Source organism: Coregonus lavaretus, assembly GCF_964263955.1.
Source record: "Coregonus lavaretus genome assembly, chromosome: 20".
In the NCBI taxonomy this organism is placed as follows: domain Eukaryota; kingdom Metazoa; phylum Chordata; class Actinopteri; order Salmoniformes; family Salmonidae; genus Coregonus; species Coregonus lavaretus.
This window is the reverse complement of record NC_140007.1, coordinates 36,408,323-36,430,105: the sequence shown is the minus strand read 5'-3', so window position 1 is coordinate 36,430,105 and position 21,783 is coordinate 36,408,323. Positions and strand designations below refer to the sequence as shown.

Below are 21,783 nucleotides of genomic sequence, written 5' to 3'. Positions count from 1 at the left end.
AGCCATTCCTGGACCTGTGTCCAAAAACAAGCTACAAATGGACAGAACCAAAACAAATGATCTAATGATTCTGTCTCTTCACAGCAAAACCTGCAGAGCTGGGAAGATTGTATCCCCCATATAAATAACATTCTATTGGTAGCAAGAATTTTATATCATAATTTAAATTGAAAGATTCTAATTTTTGAATCCGGTGTCGTTTTGCGTGTCAGTTCATAAACACTATGCCATGGGATCGGTACGTCAAAGATCTCTTCCCAACTATTTTGCAATCTATATGGGACGGCTGTCAATCCTTTGGTCCTTAAGTGAAACTGATATACTTTTTTATTTTATCACAGTTTTCCTTAACCAATTATGTTCTTTAATGCAAGGCCGACAGACAAGTTCCTTACTTTCTCCCCCTTCCACTTTCCTCTTCCACTTTTGCGGTAAGGCTGCAATTATTTGGTTGTAATTTTGGGTAGAGCAGACATTTCCATATGTTTTTGTTAGCTGCATGTGCGACATAACTCCACCAGTCCTACCGATGATATCATTTACGAAGATCATACCTTTTTTAAACATTCTGTCAAAAAATAAAAGGTTTTTTGTCAATTAGTATATTTGAATTTAACCACAATATTTGTTGCATTATTTGTTCTGTCGTTTCTGGAGGATTAAATTGAAATTGCAACCAACTTTCTATGGCTTGTTTTAGAAATAGTGACATTTGGGAGATGATTTCCTTTTCAAATAACTGAAAGTGAGAGGTTGTAATCTGAATAAAGGGAAAAAGGCCTTTCTTGAACATTGGGTGAGACAATCTTACTAATTTGCTTGAGAACCAGTTCGGATTTAAGTATAACTTTTGTATGACTAAAGCTTTTAGTGATAGGTCTAATGCTTTAATATTTAATAATTTCTGTCCTCCGAATTCATATTCATTATATAAATATGCTCTTTTAATTTTGTCTGGCTTGCCGTTCCAAATAAAATTGAATATTTTTTTCTCATATAATTTTAAAAAACTGTTCGCTAGGCGTAGGCAAGACTGGGATAATACTAAAGAGTTAATCAGGGTGATTTTTCCACAAATTGACAGGTATTTTCCTTTCCATGGTAGTAAGATCTTATCTATTTTTGCTAACTTTCTATTAAAATTTATTGAAGTGAGATCATTTATTTCCTTTGGGATATGTATTCCGAGTATATCCACATCACCATCAGACCATTTTATTGGTAAACTACATGGTAATGTAAAATTTTTATTTTTTAGTGATCCAATACGTAATATAGTACATTTGTCATAATTTGGTTGTAATCCAGAGAGGTTAGAAAATGTATCTAGATCCTCTATGAGGCTGTGGAGGGATTCTAGTTGTGGATTTAAAAGAAAACATGAATCATCAGCGTACAATGACACCTTTGTTTTTAAGCCCTGTATTTCTAATCCTCTGATATTATTATTGGATCTGATTTTAATAGCTAACATCTCGATGGCCACAATAAATAGATATGCCGATAGTAGACATCCTTGTTTCACCCATTCTTAAGGTCTCCCTCCATCTTATATAGTCCTCTTCAGTTTTCCCGCTCTTTTATTGCTCCGCCCACTTCCTTTGTCCCTGAGGACGGCTGAACTATTACTCCAACCAGTCACCCGCTCCCCTGTCTTGCACACACACTCATGTTTAGCTTAAACATGACAGGCCCTAAATTACACAAACCTCACCCCCTCAAGCTGTAATAAATCAAGAAGATACCAAGGAGACAAAGGTCTAGCCTTAACTCCATTCAACCCTGGTGCCGCTCCCTTCACTGTGTTTGAAGAGAGAGACAAAAACAAACGGCCCAATTCAGTTAGCCACAAAGAATGTTAACTATATGTTCATGATTAACTCAATTTCATCTGATAATCCATAAAAAATACACATCATTGTCACCTTCTCACCAAGCTGCTTGGCGATGGTCTTGTAGCCCATTCCAGCCTTGTGTAGGTCTACAATCTTGTCCCTGACCTCCTTGGAGAGCTCTTTGGTCTTGGCCATGGTGGAGAGTTTGGAATCTGATTGATTGATTGCTTCTGTGGACAGGTGTCTTTTATACAGGTAACAAACTGAGATTAGGAGCACTCCCTTTAAGAGTGTGCTCCTAATCTCAGCTCTTTACCTGTATAAAAGACACCTGGGAGCCAGAAATCTTTCTGATTGAGAGGGGTCAAATATTTATTTCCCTAATTAAAATGTAAATCAATTTATAACATTTTTGACATGCGTTTTTCTGGACTTTTTTGTTGTTATTCTGTCTCTCACTGTTCAAATAAACCTACCATTAAAATTATAGACTGATCATTTCTTTGTCAGTGGGCAAACGTACAAAACCAGCAGGGGATCAAATACTTTTTTCCCTCACTGTACATGCCATACAGCTGGTACTACCAGAGAAGCTACAAATGCAAGTGTTCGTGTTCAGACAATGATTAATCCTTCCTTATCAAAGAAAATACCAGCTTGCATGTGGGCACAAAAGTCAAGGTTAAAGTCCCTCTCTCAATAGACCTACTTAGGGAAACAAATAAAAAAAGTGTGTCAAATACAGTAACGGTAAATTTGTATTTATTATGGATCCCCATTAGCTGCTTCCAAGGCAGCAGCTACTCTTCCTGGGGTCCAGCAAAATTAAGGCAGTTATACATTTTAAAAACATTACAATACATTCATAACAGATTTCACAACATATTAAGTGTGTGCCCTCAGGCCTCTACTCTACTACCACACATCTATAACACAAAATCCACGTATACATGTGTGTATAGTGCGTATGTTATTGTGTGTTTGTATGCATGTGGCTATGTTTGTGTTGCTTCACAGTCCCCGCTGTTCCATAAGGTGTATTTTTATCTGTTTTTTAAATCTAATTTTGCTGCTGGCATGAGTTACTTGACGTGGAATAGAGTTCCAAGTAGTCATGGCTCTATGTAGTACTGTGCGCCTCCCATAGTCTGTTCTTGACTTGGGGACTGTGAAGAGACCTCTGGTGGCATGTCTTGTGGGGTATGCATGGGTGTCCGAGCTGTGTGCCAGTAGTTCAAACAGACAACTCGGTGCATTCAACATGTCAATACCTCTCACAAATAGTGATGAAGTCAATCTCTCCTCCACTTTGAGCCAGGGGGCCCTTGGATGTACACAGAAAGCTAACATTAATAATATGCATGTCAATCGCTGTGCTGCCCTGTTCTGAGCCAATTACAATTTTCCTAAGTCCGTCTTTGTGGCACCTGACCACACGACTGAACAGCAGTCCAGGTGCGACAAAACTAGGGCCTGTAGGACCTACCTTGTTGATAGCACTGTTAAGAATGCAGAGCAGCGCTTTATTATAGACAGACTTCTCCCCATCCTAGCTACTGTTGTATCAATATGTTTTGACCATGACAGTTTACAATCCAGCGTTACACCAAGAAATGGAGTCTCATCAACTTGCTCAATTTCCACATTATTCATTACAAGATTTAGTTGAGGTTTAGGGTTTAGTGAATGATTTGTCCCAAATACAATGCTTGTAGTTTTTTTTTATATTTAGGACTAACTTATTCCTTTCCACCCATTCTGAAACGAACTGCAGCTCTTTATTAAGTGTTGCTGTCATTTCAGTCGCTGTGGTAGCTGACTTGTATTGTGTTGAGTCATCCGCATACATAGACTCACTGGCTTTACTCAAAGCCAGTGGCATGTCGTTAGTAAAGACTGAAAAAAAGTAAGGGGCCTAGGCAGCTGCCCTTGAGAATTCCTGATTCTACCTGGATTTTGTTGGAGAGGAACACCCTGTTTTCTGTTAGACAGGTAACTCTTTATCCACTATATAGCAGGGGGTGTAAAGCCATAACACAAAAGTTTTTCCAGCAACAGACTATGATCGAAAATGTCAAAAGCCACACTGAAGTCTAACAAAACAGCCCCCCCAATCTTTTTATCATCAATTTCTCTCAGCCAATCATCAGTCATTTGTGTAAGTGTTGTGCTTGTTGAATGTCCTTCCTATAAGCATGCTGAAAGTCTGTTGTCAATTTGTTTACTGTAAAATAGCAAACACAATTTTTTCCAAAAGTTTACTAAGGGTTGGTAACAGGCTGATTGGTCGGCTATTTGAGCCAGTTAAGGGGGCTTTCACTATTCTTAGGTAGGGGAATAACTTTTGCTTCCCTCCATGGCTGAGGGCACACACTTTCTAGTAGGGTTTAATTGAAGATATGGCAAATAGGAGTGGCAATATCATCCGCTACTATCCTCAGTAATTTTCCATCCAAGTTGTCAGACCCCGGTGGCTTTTTTCACCTCTTAAACACTTACTTTACGGAAAACTATTACAACGCTTGTATTTCATAATTTGGTCAGATATACTTGGATGTTGTGTCAGCGTTTGTTGCTGGCATGTCATGCCTAAGTTTGCTAATCTTGCCAATGAAGAAATCATTAAAGTAGTTAGCAATATCAGTGGGATTTGTGATGAATGAGCCATCTGATTCAATTAATTATGGAGCGGAGTTTGCCTTTTTGCCCAAAATTTCACTTAAGGTGCTCCAAAGCTTTTTACTATCATTCCTTATGTCCATTTGTCTTTGTTTCATAGTGTAGTTTCTTCTTCTTTTTATTCCATTTGGTCACATGATTTCTCAATTTGCAGTATGTTTGCCAATCGGTTGTACAGCCAGACCTATCTGCCATCTCTTTTGCCTCATCCCTCTCAACCATACCATTTTTCAATTCCTCATCAATCCACGGGAAATTAACAGTTTTACAGTCATTTTCTTCATGGGTGCATTCTTATTAGTAACTGGGATAAGCAATTTCATAAAATGTGTCAAGTGCAGCGTCTGGTTGCTCGTCATTACACACCACGGACCAACAAATATTCTTCACATCAACAACATAGGAATCACTACAAAACTTCTTATATGACCTCTTATACACAATATTAGGCCCAGCCTCTGGAACTTTGGTTTTCCTAGATATGGCTACTATTTTGTGATCACTAAATCCGATGGATTTGGATACTGCTTTCAAACAAATTTCTGCAGCATTAGTAAATATATGATCAATACATGTTGATGATTTCATTCCTGTACTGTTCGTAACTACCCTGGTAGGTTGATTGATAATCTGAACCAGGTTGCAGGCACTAGTTACAGTTTGAAGCTTTCTCTTGAGTGGGCAGCCTGATGAAAGCCAGTCAATATTTAAATCACCCAGAAAGTATACCTCTCTATTGATATCACATATATTATCAAGCATTTCACATGTTATCCAGATACTGACTGTTAGCACTTGGTGGTCTGTAGCAGTTTCCCGCCAGAATGAGCTTTAGGTGAGGTAGTTGAACCTGTAGCCATATTACTTCAACAGTATTTAACATGAGATCCTCTCTAAGCTTTACAGGAATGTGGTTCTGAATATAGACCGCAACACCACCCCGTTGGCAATTCTGTATTTTCTGTAAATGTCATAACCTTGTATTGCTACCACTGTATCATCAAAGGTATTATCTAAGTGAGTTTCAGAGATTGTCAGAATATGAATGTCATCTGTTACTAGCAAATTATTGATTTCATGAACCTTGTTTCTTAAGCTACATATGTTAACGTGGGCTATTTTTAACACTTTTCTGGGATGCTTGATTATTTTTCTTGCTTTACTGTAAGCTTAGCATAGTTAAGACATACTTGTGTTGTTTTTATTAGTGCAGGGTGAGCTGCACACAGTGGACTTCCTACTAGGGCACACCACCTCAGTGCTAACAGTTTTACTCTGGTTCACAGGCATTTGATTACTGCATACAATAGCTGTAGGATCAGCAGAGGCATTCCGGGAGGTAAGAGGGACATAAATTAGGTTATTTACATTGTGTCTCCCAACGCCCCTAGGATAATGTACATTTGATGAAGCATTATGACAACTCAATGACACAATGGTAGGGATTAAATGAGCTGGACTTGGGTCATTGACAAGTCATTGTCTCAACGCAGCCTTATAATGCTGTGAAAGGATCCAGGAACCCAAATGATTTGGGTGGATCCCATCCTCCTTATAATACGAGCTTTGTTTCCAGAAGGTATCAAAATTGTCAGTAAATGTTACACCCACAGAGCTGCAATAGTCTCATAGCCAGTTATGGTGGTGTGCAACTTGAATGTCCTACCATCCTACTGTCCCCAGCTTTTCATCGTCATCTCATCTTCTCTCAGTCATGTGTCCGTCACACTCCTATGACTGTTTGCTCAGCCTAATTTTGGATGTCATATTTTGGTACTTCTTATTGGTCATGCAGCAGACTTCTAACAGACATTACTGCACTGTTGGCACTAGGGACACAAGTATTTTGCTACACCCGCAATAACATCTGCTAGATACAGTGTGTGTATGCGACCAATACAATTTGACTTGGTTTTGATTTGATAAAGCTGTTTCATTCTTCTTCATACTCAATATCCTGAGTATATAATTTAAGAGAGACAACAGTAGTATACTTGCTCATACTGTCGAAAGAGCAGCGTTGGCTACTGTGGTGGAAGATAAGAAGTAGACAGGTCTTACCTGTTCTTAATTCTTGTGGTGATGTGGTTAAGAATGCTACACTCACAGAGAACATATGTTGGTCCCGTGTAGCTCAGTTGGTAGAGCATGGCGTTTGCAACACCAGGGTTGTGGGTTCGATTCCCACGGGGGTCCAGTATGAAAATGTATGCACTCACTAACTGTAAATCGCTCTGGATAAGAGCGTCAACTAAAATGTAAACATAGAGAATCTTGGCATAACAAATATGGACATAGCCAAGAGAAGAAGAAAAAACATGAAGAGTGAGGAAGAACCTTTCCTTATGAAGTGCTTGAGCAATGATCAACAAGTTATTTCAATACTTCTGAGGAGAACAACAGTGGAAAATGTTTGTTGACTTACCCTATCACATGCGTTGGCTGAGAACAAAGGGTCTGCCAATGCTGTGTATATTGTCAGGATGCTGGATGCCTCTGTAACATGACAGAGCAGCCTAAAGTTGGGACCAGTAAAGGGGCAGGGACAGCGGAACAGTAGCCACAATATAAAGAGAGAAAGCAAAAGAGAGAGGGAGGAAGGGAGGGAGGGGAAAGTGGGGAGGTAGAGTGAGGGAGGGAGGTAGCGAGAAAAAAACACTACCAAGGTTGCTTCATACAATAATAAATGAAAATAACAGGAAAAGGTGTTGCTGAATAATATGGTGTGTGCCAATCCTTGCCAACAGAACATTCTGATTTATATTTCAAAGTAGCCTAGTATCTGGAATATTACTGGACTCGGTTGTGTCTATCCCTGAATTCAGTCAGTAAGTTTCCGAATAAAATGCATCAGCACAACAAGGCAACAACATAACATGTTGACAACATTTACAAAATAAATTCATACATTACCTTGTCGAGTAAAGTTATAAATAGAGCGTAATCATGAAGTTAGAACTGTTCGGTCTGTCTTTGTTAAGTGAAAGCGAATTCCCGAAAGAAATCGGTCAGTGTATCGTCCGTTCATTGGTTATTCCATTCAAATCAGGAAGTGAAAAACCGAAATCGTTTATTTGCTCACTTGCGCTGTACGCGCGCTCACCAGGCATTAGGATAACTCTTCCTTGAGTTTCTGCCAATTATGCAATGTCAGGATATCACTTCACTTAAAGTAATATAACACTAAAATGTTCATGTCAATGTTTTTATGTTGTTCTCTATCATGTTCTCTATCATATCGAATATTGAATGAAGATGTGACAAACAGGACTACAGTAGCCTAATATAATATCTAGCCTAGGCTACTCAATAACATAAAATATGTATTTGACATATTTGTTTAAAATGTTTACAACACCTCTAAAAATGACATCAGGAATGGTATGTTTACAACACCTCTAAAAATGATATCCGTTTAGTATCTCAAAGATTTGCAATTAGACCAATCTAGCTCAAAGTCCGTTGAACTCCAGGATGCTTTTGGATAAAATGACAGTGAGTCACTGCACCTTTACCTCCACCCTGTATAAACTCACTGAAAGGATGCCATCACTTCAGAATGATACGAAAGCCTAATGGGCTCCAGTTGTAGGCCTGAAGTTCAATTTGGCATCAGGTCTGTTACGGATCAGGAGAATAGAGCTCGCCAGCTTGTAGTCCTAAAAACTGGAAATGAGTTACCTCTGGTTCAGCCATTCCTATGCGGAAAATAGGGTTTTGGGATAAATGCCGAAAATAAGGTCTGAGGTTAACACATGCTTAGGAGATCATATGTTTTGTTCTATGAGATAATATCAGTTGGTTAACACGACCTTAAGGAATTATGAAGCCTTTATGTGCTTTGTTTTTTCTATTACATAAATGCTTTAAAATTCACAAAAAGTGCCGATAGCTAATTAACATGATCTCATAGAACAAAACGTGTAAGATCTCCCAAGCTTGTGTTTACCACAGACCTTATTTTCGGAGTCTATCCAAAAAAAACATTAATGTTCCCCATAGGCTTTGTCCAACGAACCATGGCGGAGTTAGTGCCTACAAAAAGACGCCATTACTATTTCTCTCTATATGTGTAGCTAGACACCATTTACTGGAAATTGGAAAGCATCAACTGACTCACTGTCTGGTTGCTCAACCAATTTTGATGAAGTACAGTCAACATAAGAAACATAATTTACTGCGTTTTCAACAAATCACAAAGTGACAGATTAGTCGGCAATTTACAAATTTTATTCCAACTGTCATTTGAATTTTAAACAATATACAGTAGTATTTAGACAACAGCAAAAACATTGCCTGAAATTCAAAAAATGTCAACTGAATGCAGTAAAAAAGATTTTACGTAGGAATATCACAGATCCAAAAACTGCATAGGCTGAGGAGAAAGACCCAAAGGAGACATGACATTGGTTTTTCAATATGAACAATAGGGATTACATTAGGATTAAGACAACAGACAAGTCAATCTGCTGCTCCATATGTTCACAGGACAGAAAATAACAAGTCAAATTAATAATTGCAGTCTTATAGAAGATTAATAATGTCTGAAGAAAACAGTGTATGCGTTTAGTGGTTTATGAAATCTTGGCAGTCTCCAGAAGTTGGTTTTACCTAAATTAAAAAAAGTTGTATTTATGATGCACGTCTTCTATCCACAGTTACATATAAATCAGCTGTCTTCTATAAAAACACTAACATTAATTGTAACAATAACAGAGGAACAGTTCGCAAACCAGCCTCCCATCAATGTACATAGTAATAGGAGACATTGACATGTAAATGTACAGTTGTGGCAAATATAGTGGCACCCTTGCACTTCTCTTAAATAATTCGCTATTTATTCTCAAATAAGTTGAAATACATAAACAGAACGTTTAGTAACCACTAACTCAACATTGAAGAACCAATTTAATTAGAAAATAAAAGACAAATGGCATGGACAAAATTGTCACCCATAGCTAGTACTTGGTTGCACAGCCTTTGGCCAAGATACAGTGTCTTGCAGAAGTATTCATCCCCCTTGGCGTTTTTCCTATTTTGTTGCGTTACAACCTGTACTTTAAATTTATTTTTATTTAGATTTCATGCAATGGACTGTTACGAACCCCGTGGCTTTAAAAGTCTAGGGTGGATGGAAAAGAGACCCGTAACATAACTCATGCTAATTAGAATATTGCCAACGAACAGTGAGAACAAAAATACGCCGACAACCAAAAACTTACCGTCAAACACAAAAATGTTTATTATAAAAAACACATGGTAAAGGTTTGGGGAAAAGGGGCTAAGCAGGACCCAAGGAATGAAACAATAATGTCAAAAACCCCTAAACTGATCTTGCCTGCGTCAAGAACCGCTAAGCTTACTACACAAAAATACAGTGGGTGGTCCGGTCAGGTCTAACTAGTGTTTTTAGACAAAGTTTTCCTACGGGTAGTGTATGCCCAAGGGCGACTTGATAAAAATCCCCTTTTCCCAGGAACAAACAACATAGTTACCATATGGAGTAAACAGCAAATAAGTGCGTACACAAAAAAACAACACACCACAGTATCCATACTCACAAACAAGAAGTCTCTGTCAGAAAACACAACTGACTGGCTTTTAAAACAAGGGGATGTGTGATGTGATTGGGTAATGAAATCCAGAAACAGGTGGTGCAATCAGGAGAAGTGGCCACTGATTTGTCCACCTCAGCAATCAGCAGATGAACTGATGACTGACAGGGGGGGGGACACCAACGACCTCCAATCAGGAACACAAAGAACACCTGAGAGGAAAAACACAAATACACATACAGGATACCTGTATCCGTAACACTCCCACCCTTAAAAGAGCGACTCTAGTACTATCACAACACACAAAACAAATTCAAAGAGCAAAAACATCCTCACGGGATAGAAAATAAATCCTGTATCTCTAAACACGAGACAAAGCATCTGCCATCACATTATCCGAACCCTTTTTATGGTGGATCTCCAAATTATAATGTTGCACTACAAGTGCCCAACGCATAAGGCGTTGGTTCTGGTTGTACGTACGGTGGAGAAAAACCAAGGGGTTATGGTCAGTATACACTATCACCGGTAGTGCACTGGAACCAACATAGACTTCGAAGTACTGCAGAGCCATCAACAAAGCTAGAGCTTCTTGTTCAATTGTTGAATAGTTAGTTTGACATTTGTTAAATTTCCGCGAAAAATAACAGACAGGATGGTCCACTCCACTCTGGTCCGGCTGCAGTAGAACAGCACCAGCACCTCTGGCACTAGCATCTTCCTCATGTTTAAACGGCCGTTCAAAATCTGGAGCAGCAAGAACAGGGGTACTACATAAGAGTGCTTTAGCAGTGTTGAAAGCAGTGTGACAATCAGCAGACCATACACATTTTCTCGCCGGACTGAGCAAATCCGTTAATGGAGCAACTACCGCAGAGACATTTTTACAGAAACTACGGTAGTAACTAACCATCCCTAAAAAGCGGCGTAGCCCTCTTCTGGTGGTAGGTGCTGGAAATGCAGTTACAGCCGAGACCTTGGCATCAACAGGGTGCACCTGACAATGGCCGACCTGTTTGCCGAGATAATTAACAGTGGCCTTTCCAAACTCGCACTTTGCTAAGTTCAGGGTTAGAGAAGCGGCTGCTAGCCATTCACACACTACCCTTAGAGTGTTAATATGATCTGACCACTCAGTTGAATAAATTACCAGATCATCAAGGTAGGCACTACAGTTAGGAACTCCAGCCAATACTGCGTTAACCAGGCGTTGGAAAGTGGCTGGTGCGTTCCGCATACCAAATGCCATGACAGCATATTGTAGGAAGTGGTCTGGGGTCACAAAGGCAGAGATGTCGGAGGCACGTGAGGTTAACCTTTTAGAAGATCTAGTTTGGTTACATAAGTAGCAGCACCCACAGTGTCAATACAGTCATCCAGTCTGGGTAACATGAACGAGTCGGGCACTGTGACAGAATTTACCTTTCGATAGTCCGTACATAACCTGGATGTCCCATCAGGTTTGGGAACCAGAATGCACGGAGAACTCCAAGGACTTAAACTTGGCATAGCCAGGTTATTCTCCAGCAAATAACCGACCTCATCCCTCATTATCTTTCTTTTAGAGACGTTGACACGATAAGCATGTTGCTTGATAGGTGCAGCGTTTCCAACATTTATTTGTTTTATTTATTTTTATTTAACCAGGTAAGCCAGTTGAGAACAAGTTCTCATTTACAACTGCGACCTGGCCAAGATAAAGCAAAGCAGTGCGATAAAAACAACACAGTTACATATGGAATAAAGAAAACGTACAGTCAATAACACAGTAGAAAATCTATATACAGTGTGTGCAAATGTAGTAAGTTATGGAAGTAAGGCAATAAATAGGCCATAGTGCAAAATAATTACAATTTATTATTAACACTGGAGTGAAAGTGAGGGAAAAAAAGTATTTGATCCCCTGCTGATTTTGTACGTTTGCCCACTGTCAAAGACATGATCAGTCTATAATTGTAATGGTAGGTTTATTTGAACAGTGAGAGACAGAATAACAATAAAAACATCCAGACAAACGCATGTCAAAAATGTTATCAATTGATTTGCATTTTAATGAGGGAAATAAGTATTTGACCCCTCTGCAAAACATGATTTAGTACTTGGTGGCAAAACCCTTGTTGGCAATCACAGAGGTCAGACGTTTCTTGTAGTTGGCCACCAGGTTTGCACACATCTCAGGAGGGATTTTGTTCCACTCCTCTTTCAGATCTTCTCCAAGTCATTAAGGTTTCGAGGCTGACGTTTGGCAACTCGACCTTCAGCTCCCTCCACAGATTTTCTATGGGATTAAGGTCTGGAGACTAGCTAGGCCACTCCAGGACCTTAATGTGTCTTCTTGAGCCACTCCTTTGTTGCCTTGGCCGTGTGTTTTGGGTCATTGTCATGCTGGAAATCCCATCCACGACCCATTTTCAATGCCCTGGCTGAGGGAAGGAGGTTCTCACCCAATATTTGACGGTACATGGCCCCGTCCATCGTCCCTTTGATGCGGTGAAGTTGTCCTGTCCCCTTAGCAGAAAAACACCCCCAAAGCATAATGTTTCCACCTCCATGTTTGACGGTGGGGATGGTGTTCTTGGGGTCATAGGCAGCATTCCTCCTCCTCCAAACACGGCGAGTTGAGTTGATGCCAAAGAGCTCGATTTTGGTCTCATCTGACCACAACAGTTTCACCCAGTTCTCCTCTGAATCATTCAGATGTTCATTGGCAAACTTCAGACGGGCCTGTATATGTGCTTTCTTGAGCAGGGGGACCTTGCGGGCGCTGCAGGATTTCAGTCCTTCACGGCGTAGTGTGTTACCAATTGTTTTATTGGTGACTATGGTCCCAGCTGCCTTGAGATCATTGACAAGATCCTCCCGTGTAGTTCTGGGCTGATTCCTCACCATTCTCATGATCATTGCAACTCCACGAGGTGAGATCTTGCATGGAGCCCCAGGCCGAGGGAGATTGACAGTTCTTTGTGTTTCTTCCATTTGCGAATAATCGCAACAACTGTTGTCACCGTCTCACCAAGCTGCTTGGCGATGGTCTTGTAGCCCATTCCAGCCTTGTGTAGGTCTACAATCTTGGTCTTGGCCATGGTGGAGAGTTTGGAATCTGATTGATTGATTGCTTCTGTGGACAGGTGTCTTTTATACAGGTAACAAGCTGAGATTAGGAGCACTCCCTTTAAGAGTGTGCTCCTAATCTCAGCTCGTTACCTGTATAAAAGACACCTGGGAGCCAGAAATCTTTCTGATTGAGAGGGGGTCAAATACTTATTTCCCTCATTAAAATGCAAATAAATGTATAACATGTTTGACATGCATTTTCCTGGATATTTTTGTTGTTATTCTGTCTCTCACTGTTCAAATAAACCTACCATTAAAATTATAGACTGATCATTTCTTTGTCAGTGGGCAAACGTACAAAATCAGCAGGGGATCAAATACTTTTTTCCCTCACTGTAGATGTGCAGAAGATGATGTGCAAATAGAGATACTGGGGTGCAAATGAGCAAAATAAATAACAATGTAAATAACAATATGGGGATGAGGTAATTGGGTGGGCTAATTACAGATGGGCTGTGTAGAGGTGCATTGATCGGTAAGCTGCTCTGACAACTGATGCTTAAAGTTAGTGAGGGAGATAAGAGTCTCCAGCTTCAGAGATTTTTGCAGTTCGTTCCAGTCATTTGCAGCAGAGAACTGGAAGGAATGGCGGCCAAAGGAGGTGTTGGCTTTGGGGATGACTAGTGAGATATACTGTACCTGCTGGAATGCATAATACGGGTGGGTGTTGCTATGGTGACCAATGAGCTAAGATAAGGCAGGGATTTGCCTAGAAGTGATTTATAGATGACCTGGAGCCAGTGGGTTTGGCGACGAATATGTAGTGAGGGCCAGCCAACGAGAGCGAACAGGTCACAATGGTGGGTAGTATATGGGGCTTTGGTGACTAAACGGATGGCACTGTGATAGACTACATCCAATTTGCTGAGTAGAGTGTTGGAGGCTATTTTGTAAATGACATCGCCAAAGTCAAGGATCGGTAGGATAGTCAGTTTTACGAGGGCATGTTTAGCAGCATGAGTGAAGGAGGCTTTGTTGCGAAATAGGAAGCCGATTCTAGATTTAACTTTGGATTGGAGATGCTTAATGTGAGTCTGGAAGGAGAGTTTACGGTCTAACCAGACACCTAGGTATTTGTAGTTGTCCACATATTCTAAGTCAGACCCGCCGAGAGTAGTGATTCTAGTCGGGCGGGCGGGTGCAAGCAGCGTTCGATTGAAGAGCATGCATTTAGTTTTACTAGAGTTTAAGAGCAGTTGGAGGCCAGATAAATTAGTCAGGATTCTATCTATGAGGGTGCCCATGTTTACGGATTTAGGGTTGTACCTGGTAGGTTCCTTGATAATTTGTGTGAGATTGAGGGTATCTAACTGTAAGTCGCTCTGGATAAGAGCGTCTACTAAATGACTAAAATGTAAATGTAATACTGGGCCTGGGTTAACCTCTACATCACCGGAGGAATATAATAAGGATACTGCTAAAGGCTTTAAGAACTGGTTTTCTAGTGCGTTGGGTACAGAGAATAAAAGGGGCAGATTTCCGGGCATTGTAGAATAGATTCAGGGCATTATGTACAGACAAGGATATGGAAGGATATGAGTACAGTGGAGGTACACCTAAGCATTGGGTAACGATGAAAGAGACAGCATCACTGGAGGCACCGATTGAGCCGGTCTCCACGTGTATGGGGGGTGGGACAAAGGAGCTATCTGAGGCAGGTTGAGCGGGACTGGGGGCTCTACAGTGAAATAGTACAATAAGAACTAACCCAAACAGCAATAGGCTAGGCATATTGACATGGGAGAGAGGCATAACGCAATCACAGGTGTTATTCGAGAGGGCTAAGACAACAACTGGTAATGGCGACAAAACTTTGGGCTGAGGCTAAACAGAATGGGGTACCGTGTAAAGGAACAGTCCAGCAGGCATCAGCTGTGTAGCTGAGTGATCATAAGGTCCAGTGAACAGCAATAGGTGAGTCCAGGAGCAGTTCGTAGGCTGCTACAGCACAGGCGAGCAGGAGGCACGGCTGTTGATTGCGCGTGCTAGCGGGCCGGGGCTAGCAGATGGATCTTCGTGGTCATAGCAACGGGAAACCTGTTGAAACCACATCAGATGACTACGTCGGCAGACCAGTCGTGATGGATCGGCGGGGCTCCGTGTCGACACTAGGAGGTCCCGTCCGGTTGACAGAGAGGTAGATAGCCGGGAGATGGGCCTGGCTCGAGGCTAGCTCAAGGTTAACTGGTGCGTCGAGACAGTAGTGATTAGCCAACAACAGCCATTCGGTTGCAGCTAGCTAGTTGCGATGATCCGGTGTTAAGGTCCAGCGATTCAGTGATTCCAGCAGAAAATCTGATATGCTCTGGGTCGATAGCACGCTGTGCAGACTGGCCAATAATTGTCCAGGCTAGAGCTGGCTGGTAGGTAGTGCAGGCCACGGACAGCGTTGAAGACCACTAAAGGTGGCTAATAGCAAGTAGCTAGTTAGCTGGCTAGCTGGCTAGTTTCAGCCGTAGGTTCTTGATTAAAGGTATAAAGAAATAATAGAATCTGTTCCACATTGGGTGAGGCGGGTTGCAGGAAAGTATATTTAGTTAAAGGATGTAAAGTGAGATAAAGAAATACGAAAAAAGACAACAAAAAAACAGGTTATTTACACGAGGACACAACAGAACACACGACCGCACTGCTACGCCATCCTGGAATTCTTTTTAATGTCATGTTCTAACACGTTTGTGCGTGTAGGAACATCATTAAAAAGACATGGAAAGCTGTGTAATAGCCTCACAATATCATCTGTCTGTCTGTCCGTCCGTTAAATGAATCAGGCTTGACGGGAGAGACAGCAGCATCTCTGAAATGGGCAATCTAGCACACTGCTGCTGAGTATTGCGCAACTCCAAACCATCTCTGTCCACATCATTAACATGACCTCCCACTACAGCCGCAGCAGCAATAGAGACAGCCGTCTCGGCCAGTTTCTCTGGACTGTCTATCTGGGTGATGGGTCTGGTGTGGTATGTCTTCAACATGTTAATGTGGCACACACGAGATTGGCGTTTTCTATCGGGAGTCCGTATCACTATTTGGTAAACAGCATTCCAATCTCCGCCAGCCTCACCATGGGATGTCCATTTACGCATGAGGAGATTACCATCAAAGAAGTATGCCATGTTTTTCTTCTTTAGCTCCTCCTCTGAGACAACACTAGAGAAACATTTAGCCAGGCTAATGTCAACCTTTTGGTTAGCAATCAGCTGCTCATGAGTGACTGGTGACTGTATTGCATCAGCAACAAGTTCCACATACTTCTTCCCTTCCCTGGGCTGTTGGTCAGACCTTACCAGAGGTAGCACACAAGCTATCCTCTGGCTCACACTCTCTGAATAGAATCGTCCTCTACAAATCTATCACGTCACCCACTTGTTGTGCTTGAGCACGTGTGACAGCACAAGCGGGGAACACATGTGGATAACTCTGTGCCAGCTCCTCGGAGAGAGACTGGTCACTTTCATCAAATACCTCCAATACGGGTATAACCTTTCCTCCGGCAATATCGTTGCCCATTATAAATGTCACACCTTTTGCTGGCAACATAGGACGTACTCCAACTCTGAACAATCCACTGACTAACTCAGAGTGTACGTTCACAAAGTGCAATGGCACAAATCCCATTTCAATTCCCTGTACTAACACACTGGAACCACAATATGTATTATCGAACAAGGGCAACACATCAGATAGTATGAACGACTGCGCCGCCCGCACCAGTATCTCTAAGGATTCTAACCGGACGTTGAGACACTTCGTCATCTGATATGGAAACAAACCCCTCAAAAATGAACGGTTCATAACTGCGATCTGGACTGGGACTTTCAAACCACATTTACTATAAGGCATCTGTTTTGATTCCGGCCTTACAACCGTACGAATCAGCCCAACACTCGTTGGCGGCCTGGCTTGCAGAACCATCCCGTTTGTGTTTTAGCAGAAAGCAATCATTAACCATTTGTCCCACCTTATGACAATAGAAACAGTGACGCACATCTTTCGGGCGTGCTGGATGTACTGCTGGTCGACTACGGCTAAGAGTTAGCAACTCCGCGGCCCTGCTCTCCGTACGAGCCGAAAACACGCTCTTGTGCGTCAACACAAACTCGTCTGCCAGTACAGACGCTTCCGACAGTGAGGATACTTTCTGTTCGTCTAGGTAAACTACAATGCATTCGGGTAAGCAATTTTTAAACTCTTCTAACAAGATTAACTCCCATAGAGAGTTAAAATCAGTTACCTTACTAGCAGTGTGCCATTTGTCAAACAGATTTCCTTTGTCTCTAGCAAACGCCACATAAGTCTGAGTAGAATACTTTTTTTATGAGACCTAAATCTCTGTCAATATGCCTCAGGAACAAGCTCATAGGCACGAAGAACAGTAGCTTTGACCACGTCATAATTCAAGCTGTCTTCAAGAGGTAGCGCTGACAGAACCTCTTGGGCTTTACCTGTTAATTTACACTGAGGTAATAGGCACCATACCTCTTCGGGCCATTTCAATGCTACCACTATACGCTCAAAAACACTAAAATAGGAGTCAACCTCTGACTCCCTAAACACAGGTACTAAGGTGCGCTGTCTACTAATATCAAAAGTAGCAGAAGACACAGCTGGTGAGGACAGCTCTCTAGCAGGCATAGCATGAGCAGACTAACCTCGCTGTCTCTGCCTCCAGTTCCATCTTACGCATCTCCAGTTCTTGATCAAGTCTACGCGTTTCCAGTTCCATCTTATGCATCTCCAACTTTTCTCGCCTAATTTGTGCCCTCTCTGACGCCTCCATTTGGAGCCGTCTCAAGCGGACATCCATCCTGGCATCACTGTCTGACAGTGGGGAGAGTGGGTCAAAACGGGGCAATGTGGCTGGAGCCTTAGCCTCGCCCTCATCCTCAGACACCAACGGGCTTATAGGAGCAGCAGCCACATTCCCTACTGGAGCAGCAGGCTCAGGCGGTGGTAACTCAAGCACTCGTTCGTTCAATAATACCTCTAACACCACTTTCCTAACTTCCTCTTTCACTAAAACCCTCGCTATGGGTATAGGAAAGTGGTCAGCCAAACCCTTGTGGGGATCTATTTTCTAATAACTGGAGGGATGAATAGCTTAGAAGGAATGCATTAATGATTAAAGCATAAAAGGTTTGTACTGTACTGATATGAATTGTTTCACATAACGTGGTATTTCAGTGAGCCCGTATACGAACCATCATACTTATCATACATACATTTAGCATATAATACATTTAGCTTGGATTGAATATCTCTTGATTATGTTTTCTATTATTCCAATACCAGATTTGAATTATGCAATTTCTAACAGCCTGTAGATCCACTCTACGGCAATTATCAAAAACCTCCAACGTAGGGTTATCCAAAAAGGCATCCAAATCAAAAGTAGCCATCTTAAGCTAGCAACACGAGCCGACGAATACTGCACACGAAACAAGCTACAGTGTTGCCAACTCCTCAGTAAGGAAAGTAGCTATTGGCTGTCCTAAAAGTCGGTAGAAGTCGCTAAATGACATCACCTAATTTGCATAATTTGCCATGTGCATGTAATTGTGATGGACGATGTAGGAGAGGAATAACGTTGTGGGAGAGACAAAAAGTTAGTAAAAAGCTACTCGAGGACTGGGCCGCCTGTGAGTGCTTTGGGACGGGGGTGGGGCCCCCACGGCAGTACCCGCTGCTCGTTGAGAAGAGTAAGAATGATACGTTCTTTCACGTCAGAGTCTCCAATAACACCAGAAAAAGTCGCTACATTTGTCACTAGTCACTTTTTTGAAAATGTGTCTCTAGAGGGGTCTGAATACTCGCTAAATGTAGCGACAAAGTCACTAAGTTGGCAACACTGACAAGCTAGTCACAGCTGCCAAGCTCAACAGTGAACCAGACACTAAACCAATTTGCATGAGTGGCATGGGTATCATTGAGAGATCCCAGACGAGCCCCCACGTTATGTTACGAACCCCGTGGCTTTAAAAGTCTAGGGTGGATGGAAAAGAGAACCGTAACATAACTCATGCTAATTAGAATATTGCCAACGAACAGTGAGAACAAAATATGCTGACAACCAAAAAGTTACCGTCAAACACAAAAATGTTTATTATAAAACACACGGTAAAGGTTTGGGGAAAAGGGGCTGAGCAGGACCCAAGGAATGAAACAATAATGTCAAAAAACCCTAAATTGATCTTGCCTGCCTCAAGAACCGCTAAGCTTACTACTAACTACACAAAAATACAGTGGGTGGTCCGGTCAGGTCTAACTAGTGTTTTTAGACAAAGTTTTCCTACGGGTAGTGTATGCCCAAGGGCGACTTGCTAAAAATCCCCTTTTCCCAGGAACAAACAAACATAGTTACCATATGGAGTAAACAGCAAATGAGTGAGTACACAAAAAAAAGACACTGTTATCATCTGGTATTGGAACAAAAAGAGGTCAATACACATCTTCTAAAATAGACTAGTATTTTAATTAATGCAAAACACTTCAATGGTAAATATGATCTTCGTATTTACGGGTCCACTGAAATACCACTCAGGGCACTCAGAGAACTGGTCCATTGTTATAAGTTCTTCTTTAAATACTCTGACAGAGATAGTTCCTGCTCCCTGCTGGCCTATCAGAGTAGAGACTGAGCGTGGTTTAGACTTACTCAGCCTATCGTTGGCGCACAGGCTGGTCCCAGACCCTTGGCGCTTCACTGTTGCCAGGCATCAGTTGTTTTGCAACTTGTCCAGAGTGTCAGCACCCATAGACACAGTTTTCCTGTACTTTCCCACTCTAACTGTACTCTTTGTACATATGTCCTTGGACAGTTCAACAAAGAGGCAGTGTGAGTCACAAGCCTTATCTCACCCTACTCCCTAACAGCTCCTCACATTAATCACAGCTTGTTATGTTGGCCAATTTATATCAGTACAGTACAAACCTTTTATGTTTAATCATTAATGCTTTCTTATTAAGCTAACAGCACATCTAAAATATAAGAGAATAATTTCCCACAACACCACGGTATCCATCCTCACTCACAAAAAGAGTCTCTGTCAGAAAACACAACTGACTGGCTTTTCAAACAAGGGGATGTGTGATGTGATTGGGTAATGAAAACCAGAAACAGGTGGTGCAATCAGGAGAACTGGCCACTGATTGGTCCACCTCAGCAATCAGCTGATGAACTGATGACTGACAGGTGGGACACACTAACGACTCCAATCAGGAACACAAAGAACACCTGTGATTAGGGCAGAAGGAGAGGAAAAACACAAATACACATACAGGATACCTGTATCCGTAACATGGGCATACTCAAAATAGTCCAAATTGGTGAAGTGAAATTTTTCAAAAAAATAACGGAGAAGTGGTGCATGCGTATGTATTCACCCCCTTTGCTATGAAGCCCCTAAATAAGATCTGGTGCAACCAATTACCTTCAGAAGTCACATAATTAGTTAAATGAAGTCCACCTGTGTGCAATCTAAGTGTCACATGATCTGTCACATGATCTCAGTATATATATACACCTGTTCTGAAAGGCCCCAGAGTCTGCAACACCACACTAAGCAAGGGGAAACACCAAGCAAGCGGCACCATGAAGACCAAGGAGCTCTCCAAACAGGTCAGGGACAAAGTTGTGGAGACGTACAGATCAGGGTTGGGTTATAAAAAAATATCAGAAACTTTGAACATCTCAGTGAGCACCATTAAATCCATTATTAAAAAATGGAAAGAATATGGCACCACAACAAACCTGCCAAGAGAGGGCCGCCCACCAAAACTCACGGACCTGGCAAGGAGGGTATTAATCAGAGAGGCAACAAAGAGACCAAAGATAACCCTGAAGGAGCTGCAAAGCTCCACAGTGGAGATTGGAGTATCTGTCCATAGGACCACTTTAACCCGTACACTCCACAGAGCTGGGCTTTACAGAAGAGTGGCCAGAAAAAAGCAATTGCTTAAAGAAAAAAATAAGCAAACACGTTTGGTGTTCGCCAAAAGGCATGTGGGAGACTCCCCAAACATATGGAAGAAGGTACTCTGGTCAGATTAGACTAAAATGGAGCTTTTTGGCCATCAAGGAAAACGCTATGTCTGGCGCAAACCCAACACCTCTCATCACCCCGAGAACACAATCCCCACAGTGAAGCATGGTGGTGGCAGCATCATGCTGTGGGGATGTATTTCATCGGCAGGGACTGGGAAACTGGTCAGAATTGAAGGAATGATGGATGGCGCTAAATACAGGGAAATTCTTGAGGGAAACCTGTTTCAGTCTTCCAGAGATTTGAGACTGGGACAGATGTTCACCTTCCAGCAGGACAATGACCCAAAGCATACTGCTAAAGCAACATTTGAGTGGTTTAAGTGGAAACATTTAAATGTCTTGGAATGGCCTAGTCAAAGCCCAGACCTCAATCCAATTGAGAATCTGTGGTATGATTTAAAGATTGCTGTACACCAGCGGAACCCATCCAACTTGAAGGAGCTGGAGCAGTTTTGCCTTGAAGAATGGGAAAAAATCCCAATGGCTAGATGTGCCAAGCTTATAGAGACATACCCCAAGAGACTTGCTGCTGTAATTGCTGCAAAACGTGGCTCTA

The 21,783-nt window shown here is 41.8% G+C and overlaps 1 protein-coding gene across 3 annotated transcripts in view; it reads right to left on the bottom strand.

The window, feature by feature from the left end:
* Positions 1-7,563, bottom strand: part of mical1 (microtubule associated monooxygenase, calponin and LIM domain containing 1) — a 49,059-nt gene extending 41,496 nt beyond the window's left edge. For 2 of the 3 annotated variants that reach the window (XM_084185266.1, XM_084185268.1), the window contains exons 1-2: positions 7,428-7,561; positions 6,940-7,030 (exon numbers count right to left, since the gene is read on the bottom strand). The gene's annotated coding sequence lies outside the window, so the exon portion shown is untranslated. Of the gene's footprint in view, positions 1-6,939; positions 7,031-7,427 lie in introns of all 3 variants that reach the window. The other variant, XM_084185267.1, reaches the window with a different exon arrangement.
* Positions 7,564-21,783: the final 14,220 nt, after the last annotated feature.